Raw genomic sequence first — 8,222 nt, 5'->3', positions numbered from 1 at the left:
CCAGAAAGTAAACTGCCAAACTCTTCTGCTCATTGGACCAGGGCAACGTCCAATGTCTGTCCTCGATATCTTTCATCTCACATTGAACACAGCCATGGAGAGGACCGGAGAGGAGACCGATGCACACTCGTTCTCATTGGTTGGCTGTCCTCTAGTCATTATTCATGGATTCACTGTAATGTTCGCAGGGATCAAGCACTGGGGCGATAACTTCCGGTATTATTTCTTCCGGAGCGAACGTTACGTTTCCAACTCCCTGTCAGTCACAAGAAATGAGCTCTCCCATTCGCTGACCCTGCAGACCCGGAAGCGATGCAGAATCACACACGGATATTCTGAAGATGACCTGCGGGTGGCAGGTAAAGTGTGGAGTTTGAGACTGGATCTGGCAGGATGCCGACGCTTTTCAGTTTTAGCCAAATATTTGTTATCCCACGATGGGATTTCTTATTGTCAACAAAGGTAACACTTAAAAATAATAATTGAAGGACAGTCTAGTTTTATGGGACATAATATATGAAACTACTGGAATTGTTTATGTGTACGTGCTCAGTAACTCTTTGGGAATCTGTTTTCGTAGGAGAGCGGTGGTTTTTGTAGGCTATTGTTCCTTCTCCGACTCAAAGAATGCAGCTCCCTATCATTCGTTGGTTCTTTTCTGCACCTTTGCAGACTAGACTGAAGGAATTAACAAGCATTGGCATAGCCAATAGGTCTCGCCTTTGGGACCTTATAAGTGTTTAGCCATGCAACAGTTGATGTTGTTGCACCAAGGATATTGTGCTGGATAACTAAACACTTATAAGGTCCCAAATGCGAGACCTATTGGCTATGTCAATGCTTTTTTTTACTTCATACAAACATTTGGCCTACGTGTTAGTCCATTTGTCTCAAATTCTGTTTTGTACTTCCTGGTAGCCTGGTATTGGAAGTTCTGCTTTCCCCACCCATATGCAGATATTCTGCACTGAAAAGCCAACAAAAAGAATGAGGGAAATATGTGCCTCTGAGACTGGCCAATCTTGAGGTCCTATACTTGAACCAATTAGTTGGACTTTTAACCAAGCACACTTTGCATGCGTGGGCATCTATCTGCTAATTGCAAGGTAACTAACAAAAAAAAATCAAATCTTATAATGCAAGTCTTCTGACTAAGAACCAACACTGACTGGCGTCTCATAGGTGACATGGTCTATGAGCATTGTGTTTGTTCGGTTTTGTAATGCTGATGGAAATCGTATGTTGCATATACATGAAAGTGGTTTATAAACTGACACTTTAAAAATCATCACAAGCTCTTACACAGACATGACCCGCAAAAATAATTTTAGTGTGGGTAAAAGTATCGCATTAGTGGTACCTAAACACATGAGTGAAGTAAGTTATTCACTACTGTGTAAACAAACACTACCAACATGCAGAAAACAACAAAACGTCAAAGAAATGATAGTATAAAAACGTTGTAAAAGTAGTTCACTGTGGCGCCTCATTTTGGCATTCTACAACATTTACCTATTCCGTACTTCTCCAGACTCCCTTACACAGCTTGAAGGTCAACATGGGTTGTATTAAGCAAAGTAAAAGAGCAGAAAGAGTTGGCTGCATTTTCATGGTTTCTTAAAAACAGACCTGTGGACATTGAGTTTAGTTCTTTATAAACATTACCTGCTTTGAAACAAGCTGTGGGCCGCTGAACTAGTACAAGGTTTATGCCTGTTACGCAAGTGTGGTTCATTTATTATGATCAATAGAGACACAGAAGGCCTTGTTTCTCCCCAGCTGAAGAAAAACACACCTTTCCTACAAATATGGCATAGCTCTTCTGGCATTTGGGTGCAGACAGGAAACCTCGAAAGGAGAGAGTGGGAGTGAGAGAGCGGAAGGGTGAAGGGGCGGGTGAGGAGCCAGTGAAGGGAGATAGATTGGAGAGGTAAAAAACAGTGACAAATGAAATAAAAAGACTGGAAAGATAGATGAGAAACTGTAGAGAGGCATATTAAAGTACGCTACAGCGCGTTTTTAAAATACCATGGATGCTGCACAACCCATGAGCGATAAGGTGAAGGCAGATGGGACAATAATGCAGTCCCGTGATGCTGAAATGCACACTGACAGCATGTAGGGCCCTGATACAATGGGGGAGTTGGCTCTTCAGCTATTCTAGGTGGTAATGCTCACGTGGGGGAGGAGGAAAAAGTGTCGCATTTCGTCAACTTTCTGCTGCTTTTTGCAGGGGTTGTCGCACGGTTTTTCCTCCTACTAAAATTAAGTGGAGTGTACTGGGGTGAACAGCATTTCGTGAGAATTACAAAATATCTTGCTCGGTGCTTTGGGCATGCGCTGGTCGGTGTGTAGGTGCGGTGCTGGGTTTCTGCAGAGGAGTGATGCGCTGCTGAATTGAGTGGTGGGGGAGAGAGTTGGGATTGGGAGGGCTGGGGGAGCAGTAGCCTCGCACGCCTCTCAGGTCAGCTGCCCAAGCAATTAAAAAAAAAAATCTAGAATCCCACATGTTAAAATCAAACTTGGCAAGTGCATGCACTGCCTAAGCTCACTTGGGACGAACAGCATTTCGTGAGAATTACAAAATATCTTGCTCGGGTATTTGTAAAACGGAGGCCCGCTCCAGGGGCACTTATTGTAATGCGGCCCCTGGTCCTTACTCCGCTGGCACGAGCCGGTATATCTCTAGTTTTTATTCACTGTTTCCCGTTACTCGCAGCTTGAGGAGGCTGCGAAGCTTTGAACCTGAGCCCAATACCAGGCTGCCAGTGCTGCCCTGAAGGCGATGTATTCTAAGGTTGTCACAAGTAAAGCTCGTTGGCTGTACAGTCACTGCGAGGGGGCATCCCATCATGGGCAGTTATTCATTGCTGAGCACTTTGTTTTCTGAGGCTGTACATTGAATTTTTGCTGCGGTGTGGGGTGACAGCTTTGAGCAACACCCATCTATCTGATGCCCAAGTGACCCCACCAGTGCTCGGGACTCACATGAATCATTCCAAGCAGAGCCTTTGCTGTCTCCTGCCCTGTGCACTGGGCGCCACGTTGTTTATGGAGCGAGCAGTGTGACAGGCTGTGAAAGACTGTTTCTTCGATGTACTTGAGCGTGCGTGTGAGCCCTGCGCATTGATGGTGGCCTGGCCCCTGTCAGAAGAGCTACATACCCGCGGTACCTCTGCACGCCGGGGGCTGGTTTAAGATCTCTGTGCAGGCATGCGCCTGTTCCTGGCAGAGAGAGCGTCAGGGATCAGGCAAGAAATGGCGCAGGACGGCTGAATACCAAAGACAACAAGCATTGGCCGCGCGGCAGTAAAAGTAATGCCGCGCGGCCGTAAAAGCGAAAGTCATTGCGATCGCTCTAAAAGCCAAAGTGATCGCGATGACGCACTAAAGCACGAGTTTTCAAAGTGCTGCTGAAGGCTAGCCGTTCGCGTGTGAACGCAAGCGCTAGGCCAGCCAGCAGCACTTTGAAAACTCACCTCCAAAATGTCTCTCCGAGCCAGCGCATGTGCTGGGCTCAGCGAGACCTAAAAACGTGCCTGCAAAGTGTATGCAAAAGCGAGCCGCTCCAGTGATTGAATCCGATTTGCATGAGCACGGATTCCATGGAGTTTCTGCTTTTGTACCGTACGAACACATTGATGAACTGATTTGGAGTATTGTTTTTCAGTCCGTTGAATTCAAATCTGAAAAGACGCCCCGTGCTTCATTTGAGCGAGTGAAAAAACAAAATCCTGTGCATGTTTACATGCACCAACTGTTCTGCAATCCTCGAAACCTTGCAAAGAAAATGATGCAATTTCATTTTTTTTCAATGCATGATTCTCTAAGCCTAAAAAAACAACTCTGTTGGTACTACCGCTGCAGAACAAACTGTTGCAAACAGCATACATTGCAACATTTTAGAAGAGGAAGGTGGTAGAACTTGTATTGCAGTCTGCATAGGGTCATTGGCATGTATGGGACTTGCAAGTGTGCTGCTGCCGGATTGGATGTGAGAAATGCAAATATATGTTTTTTCCTTACCTGTCAAGACCACCGAGAAAGCGCTATGGCAGGCAGAGAGAGCGTGACAAGAATGTGGTGCACTTGCCTGCAAGAGCATGTTACTGTCCGTGTATAATCTGAGTTTTTCAAGACCAGTGCCTGCCGTCAGAAGCTCGCAGAGGAATCGGGTTTTTGCATGCAGGAATCGGGAGGCGGGAGACTAGACTTAAAATTGTTAGTCTCCCACCTGATTTGAGAGGGTTGGCATGAATGAAACCAATCAAGTTCTTCTGAAGCCATGCAGCATATGTAGTACTGTAACCAGAGGAGGTAACTCTGTGGGGGCCACAAGACCTCTTTGTAAATTAATTGAGGCCATTGAGGTATCTGCCAGGATCATTTATCCACAACCTAGGCGCTACCATTATAAACCTCTGATGAAGGAACTTTACTGGCTTCTAGTGGAGCAGCAATCCATGTTCAAAATAGGTTGTATCATTAGGTCTCGCCTAGGCAGCATGCATGTGCTGTCTCTCCGAGACGTCAAGTAATCTGTATCGGGGTGAAACTCCCGGGTAATTTCTCCTGCCGCTTGCCATTTGTTAACTGTGGCATTGCTCTTCTTAGCAGGCTTATGGTTGGCTGTGGATGCAATAAGTCACTTCAGTTTTTTCCAGAAGCAGCACCGCCTAACCACAGTTTTTGTCTGCTTTTGTGTTTTAATTGTGTCCGAGGGGAACTTTTATTTAGGATTTTTGCAGCCCAGCATGCTCACTTACATGCTTTGATGTGTATAGCGCGAGCACGGCGCCCGCTTCCATTTAAGTTGATTGGCTTTTGGTTTCACATCTGTTTAGTAGCACAGGCACGCTTTCATGTCAGTTTAGTGCTTGTTTTTCTTGTAAGTAGTTTTGTTGTACTTAAGAATCTTAACTTATGTGTGACCGACTGCTCTTAATATAAGTTACGAGATTTTGAGCTATTGACATTTTGCTCCTACAAATGTACAGTCAGAGCTCCATAACAAGACGAGCTCCAGAGGGAAAAGCAACAATGCCTAGCTGAGAATGATTTCCTGTTTGTTTTCTCCCCAACTCAGTCTTTCCATGGTGTTGTTTTGAGGTGCCGACTGCTTCCAGCACTCACTGGGACCATCACACAAATTAAAGCCCTACTCACAAGCGTTTGCCACGCCCACTACGAGGATCTGACCTTGCCCCTGATATGCACACATAAGTCTGCTTGCACAATCGCGGTAAGCCTTGAACATTGGAGAACAATGAACTTTTCTTATATGGCATCCATGTTTCTGCATTGCTAATCAGCTGCAGTGTTCCTGGTTGTAATGCCAAGGTTTACTGCTGATGGTGCGGGCGGACTGGCATTACTGCCCCTTCTGGAAATGTCTGTGGCACCTCCGGTTGATCTGTGGGTTGATAGGTAAGCTCAATCTTTCAAAATCAGCTGCAGGCATGTGTAGCAGTCTGGTAGCCTAAATGTCATTTATCCTTGATACAATTGGCCCGGCATGTGGTCGGGTTAGCTCCTAGCATGATAACAACGAATCCTGCTAAGATAATAATTTTTACCATAATGTGCTTGTGTTTTAACTCACTGTGATGTTATTGGCAGAAAGAATAGTCCAGGAGATCCGTAAATAATGCCCCTGCATACCATGGTCACTACTGCATGACGGCAGAAGATTCTAGTTCAGAATATATGAGTAGTAGGCAGCCCTCTCTTTCAAAATGTAAGAATGCCACCTCTGGAGTGAACCACACGCTGCACCGCTCCACACGCAGGCCAATCAGTCCAATAGACCTGCAGGGGTTTTACTCCTCAGCTTCACTGTTTCACTTCAAATATAATCATATAGTGGGGTTGTGCTGGGTGTGACCTGCTTCCACCAACCATCTGAAGGCACTTGAAGTGGAGACATGTTTAATGTCGGTGGATGTGGTCAGAGTAACAAGACCACACTGAACACACTGCAGACCAACACAGTCACAGCATACTGGACACACCGTGGAAGAAGAGACACAGCAAGAGACTTAGATACATATTAAGTTGGGAAATATAGTGTTCCGGTCACATGGACTAATCTGGCGGCCTTACCCATCCTTACTACAGACACACCCCTCTCTCACTTTTCTTCATTATGTCCCTCCTTTAACACCCATTTTGAACCAATGTTACAATTTTGACAACTTTCTGTTAAAACAAAACCCACACACACGTCGGGAAGCTTAAAGTCCAACTTGTGTATAATACAAAACATCAAAGAAGTACAGTAAAAGATAAAAGATAATTAGCAACCATATTCAGCTTAACAGGAAGCTGGAAACGAGAATAAAACAACCTCCATAGTTGATTAAATTGTTTCTACATTCAGGATTATGTATGAAGTTACTAAACACTACTTTTACATAGGAAGACAAAACATGTTTCCGACAATTTGTTGTCCGGCTGCTCTCCTGAACCCCCTTCAGTACCTCCTTTGACGTGGCTCTCACTGATCTCCCCATGTAATGACACCTGATCTTGAAAGCCTTATGGTGCCCTTAGTAGAGTCAGGAAATAGCCTCCAAAGCTATTCATTGTTCTGTACTATAAGCGCTCCAGATTCACCTTCAAATAATATGAACTCTACACCTTCCATTCCCCTCCCATGTATATTTTTCCAAGCCTATTTGATAAATGCTTTTTGTCCGGTGTCCATGCCGTACTCTAAAATGACTTGAGGGAATTTGGGATTATCTTTCTTACCTTTTTAGGTCGAGGGACCGTCCGGTCTGCCGAAGGCAGAACCGGAAGTCCGGAGATTTAATGATTCTTAGAGTGGCCATTTAGCCCGCCTCTCTTTTTGCTTCTCCTCCATTGGCTGGCTTCCTAAACGGAGGGCAGCCATTGGAGGAGAGAGCCGTCCCTCCAAATAGGCTCCGTCTTTTTCAGATTCGGGGGCGTGTTCCGTGCTCTTCTTTCCACTTTTTAGCCACGCCCTTTTTTAGGCGTGTTTTTCTCTCCTCCAGCCAATGGCAAGAGGAGAGAAAAGAAAAACACGCACCCGAATCTGAAACCGCCGCTGCGTTTCTCCGAGGCATTTCTGCTTCGCCTCGGAGAATGGCAGTGGTGTGCTTGTCCTCTCCCCCTGCTCTCTGCTCCCTTGGTTTGAAGGTGCTAATGAAGCCGTGCGGTGTTGCCTTTATTGCAGTTTCCCCACTTCTTTCGAGTGCGGTCGAGTTGTGGGTGCCACGCTCTCTGCAGTCCTGCTACATGTATCGCCGTTTCCAGCCCTGCTTTCAGTGCCCACAACAAGGCGTGATTGCTTGTTTCCGCGCAAGGCCGCGCACTCTCGTCTAGATTGTGTCAGAATGCACTGAAGCATGTAGGTCTCAAAACGAATGCGTACATCCCTATACCCTGGCCCTACAATAGACATTAGGATAATTATAAAGAAGTTGTTAAAACGATCCTGTTTCCGAAGCTAGACAATAGTTGTAAAGTCCGAACATTAAATAAAGCGCTAAAATCAGAGGATGCCCTGTTCTATATAGTGCTACTAATTCTCGGTGTCATTCAGTTGCAGACGAGCTTCCACATACCTGCCTACCTCTGTCAATCCGGCTTCTACGCCAGTAGAGCGGAGGAGCGTGCCTTGTGACAGCGCTTGTCACACGGCAGCCACATGGCGCAGTGTAAGTATTAGCAGCCCGGCTCGCGCAAACGGCGCAGAAGCTCCGGTCAGACACCGCTTCTGCTCCCGTGCAGGGCGAGGCTTTAACCACCCTCATCACACCCGGGAAATTCATTAACGCTTTCACCGAAACGGTGGCACAACTAGCTTCTTCCGCCTCTAACTTCCTCTTAGTGGGCGACCTCAATCTCCACCTCACAGACCCCACAGATTCCATAGCACTGGACCTCTTGCATGACCTGAGGTCATTTAACATTCGGCTGGTCAATAATGGACCCACCCACGACAAGGGACATCTCCAGGACCCCGTCCTGACTAATATCGCGGACATTACTACTGGTTCCCCCCTTCCTCTTCCATGGACAGATCATTTCCTAATCCCTATCTCCTGTCATCTATTCATAGCCCCCTCCCAACCTTCCAAAACTCGGGTCACCGATCGTCGCTGGCACAAGCTTGTTCCAGAGGAATGGGCCACTACCCTTTCAAATTCCAGACCCACTCTCTCCGCCGATCCTGTCATTGCCGATGAACAGTTTAA

General features: G+C 46.2%; 1 protein-coding gene across 8 annotated transcripts in view; it reads left to right on the top strand.

Annotated features, from left to right (window-relative positions):
* The first annotated feature begins 221 nt into the window (after positions 1–221).
* The window catches only part of LOC146771114 (stAR-related lipid transfer protein 3-like), a 127,048-nt gene continuing 119,047 nt past the window's right edge, over positions 222–8,222 (top strand). For 2 of the 8 annotated variants that reach the window (XM_085640339.1, XM_085640332.1), the window contains exon 1: positions 222–359. The gene's annotated coding sequence lies outside the window, so the exon portion shown is untranslated. Of the gene's footprint in view, positions 463–5,086; positions 5,243–5,405; positions 5,428–8,222 lie in introns of those variants that run through there. The other 6 variants (XM_085640336.1, XM_085640338.1, XM_085640337.1 and 3 more) reach the window with 5 other exon arrangements.

Source organism: Triturus cristatus, unplaced genomic scaffold (genome assembly GCF_964204655.1).
Source record: "Triturus cristatus unplaced genomic scaffold, aTriCri1.1 SCAFFOLD_189, whole genome shotgun sequence".
Lineage (NCBI taxonomy): Eukaryota > Metazoa > Chordata > Amphibia > Caudata > Salamandridae > Triturus > Triturus cristatus.
This window is presented reverse-complemented; position numbering and strand designations above follow the sequence as displayed.